Below are 2,639 nucleotides of genomic sequence, written 5' to 3' on the forward strand. Positions count from 1 at the left end.
TTAATCAGGGTATTCTGGGTGTGATTTTTTAGATGAAGAGTTTCCTACACCTTTATACACCTTATTACTTTTTTTTATTAAGTTATTTTTTTACATATACCAATGCCCCCCCTCCAGTACATACCCTCCCTCCCCTGAGTTTTGTGTCCATTGGTTGTACTTATATGCATGTATACAAGTCCTTCAGGTGATCTCTTATCTCCCCCAGATCTCCCCAGCCTCCCCGCTGTAATTTGACAGTCTGCTTGTTGCTTTACTGTCTCTATATCTATCTTTTGGTTCTTCAGTTTATAATGTTCTTTATCATCCATAAATAAGTGAGGTCATGTGGTGTCTCTCTTTCATTGACTGGCTTGTTTCACTCAGCATGATGTTCTCCAATTCCATCCAGGTTGCTACAAACGATGAGAATTTTTTCTTTTTTATGGCTGTATAATAATCCATTGTATACACCTTATTACTTGAGCAATCTGGATCTACTTCACACAGATAGGCAGCGATGGACCCCTTGGTGCTCCCTATATATACTGTGATAGAGCGTTCTCTGGCAATGGGAATGTCCATTCTGATTTCTGATGGAATTTTAACTGCAATAATATGTTCATGGAAGGCTTTAATGCTATGAATATATTGATATGTCATATATGTTAGTATTTTATTTTATCATCTGTTAACACAAAACTGTGGAGCACAATATTTAATTAACTTATCCAGAGCATCTTCCATTGCTGATAAGTCAGAAAGTTCCTCCAGCAATTTTTTTCTGTTGGAGCACTGCTCCAGAATTGCTGAGATCAGACCCTATCCATCCCATCAAATATAATTCTTAGATTAAAAAACAAACAAACAGCTGAAGCTGGTTTGGCTCAGTGGTAGAGCGTCGGTCTGTGGACTGAAAGGTCCTGGGTTCGATTCTGGTCAGGGGCATGTGCGTTGGTTGCGGGCACATCCCCAGTAGGGGGTGTGCAAAAGGCATCTGGTCAGTGTTTCTCTCTCATCGACGTTTCTAGCTCTCTATCTCTCTCCCTTCCTCTCTGTAAAAAAATCAATTAAAAAAAATAAATAAGTAAAAAATTAAAATTAAAATAAAAAAATAAAAAACAAACAAACAAAAAACAGGCCAATTCCACTTAAGAAATTGGTGATTTCATACACTCTTCATTTTCATACTCCCAATTTTGTTGCAACCTTATTTACATAAAAAATACCCCCAGAAACATTTCTGACAAGAAGCATAAATGTTTGAGTTAAACAAACCAGTGACAAATCAAAACAAGGTCTCTTACTTTTAGCTTTATTCATGGTGACATATTGCACAGTATCTTCTAAATTAATCCTTTAAAAAAACTTAAAAATTAATTCTTATTTTTTTAAATATGATTTATTGATTTTTCACAGAGAGGAAGAGAGAGGGATAGAGAGTTAGAAACATCAATGAGAAACATCGATCAGCTGCCTCCTGCACACCCCTACTGAGGATGTGCCTGCAACCAAGGTACATGCCCCTGTCTGGAATTGAACCCTGGATCCTTCAGTTCGCAGGCCGACGCTCTAGCCACTGAACCAAACAGGCTTTGGCTAATTCTTATTCTTTATGGCAGTAGGCACTCCACATTGATGGGGTCTCAGCACTGGTGGTGTACCATCTCCTCTGCTGGTCCATCAGCAGGCTGGTCAGTTTTCTAGACAGCTGCTGCTGATTCATGCTACCTAACTGCAGCCCCTGGGCCTCACACCCATGAGCTCTCCCACTTTCTCTTGGTTGGGTCAGATGCTACCCCCAACACGCAGGTTCCCAGAGCCAAACATGAACTATAACTAGGCTCTAATGCCTTTTCAGAGGTGCACCTGGCTGGTCAGGGCAATGGACCAACACACCATTGCACCATAGCCCAGAGAGTTATAACACAGCCTCCAGGAGAGACCATTCCCATGATCTTCCTGTATGTGCAGTGCTTTACTATTTCTTTTTTTTTTATTGGGAGTATTTTATTTCCATATAGGCTCTATACATTTCTTATTCCCATATATAATATTGAATATCCCTTTTCTTTTCTTTTTTGAATATATTTTATTGATTTTTTTTGCCCCCCTCTCTTTCTCCCACACATCCCCTCCCTCCCCAGAGTTTTATGTCCATTGGTTGTACTTATATGCATGTATAAAAGTCCTTTGGTTTATCTATTATCTCCCCAGATCTTCCTCCCCTCCCTGCTGTAATTTGACAGTCTGCTTGTTGATATACTGTCTCTATATCTATCTTTGGTTCATCAGTTTATAATGTTCTTTATTATCCACAAATAAGTGAGGTCATGTGGTGTTTCTTTTTCATTCATTGGCTTATTTCACTCAGCATGATGTTCTCCAATTCCACCCAGGTTGCTGCAAATGATGAGAATTCCTTCTTTTTTATGGCAGCATAGTACTCCATTGTGTAGATGTACCATAGTTTTTGGATCTAATCATCTGCTGATGGGCACCTAGGCTGTTTCCATATAAAAGGAAGATGAATAATCCAATTAAAAAATGGGCAATGGACCTAAATAGAACATTTTCAAAAGAAGACAGAAGGAAGGCCAAAAGGCACATGAAAACATGCTCAAAGTCACTAATTGTCTGAGAGATGCAAATCAAAACAA

The 2,639-nt window shown here is 39.0% G+C and overlaps 1 pseudogene; it reads right to left on the reverse strand.

Moving 5' to 3' along the window:
* On the reverse strand, nucleotides 1–1,705 carry LOC118719754 (annotated as a pseudogene).
* Between the last annotated feature and the right edge of the window lie 934 nt (nucleotides 1,706–2,639).

The sequence above is a fragment of the Pipistrellus kuhlii genome, unplaced genomic scaffold (genome assembly GCF_014108245.1).
Source record: "Pipistrellus kuhlii isolate mPipKuh1 unplaced genomic scaffold, mPipKuh1.p scaffold_m20_p_16, whole genome shotgun sequence".
Lineage (NCBI taxonomy): Eukaryota > Metazoa > Chordata > Mammalia > Chiroptera > Vespertilionidae > Pipistrellus > Pipistrellus kuhlii.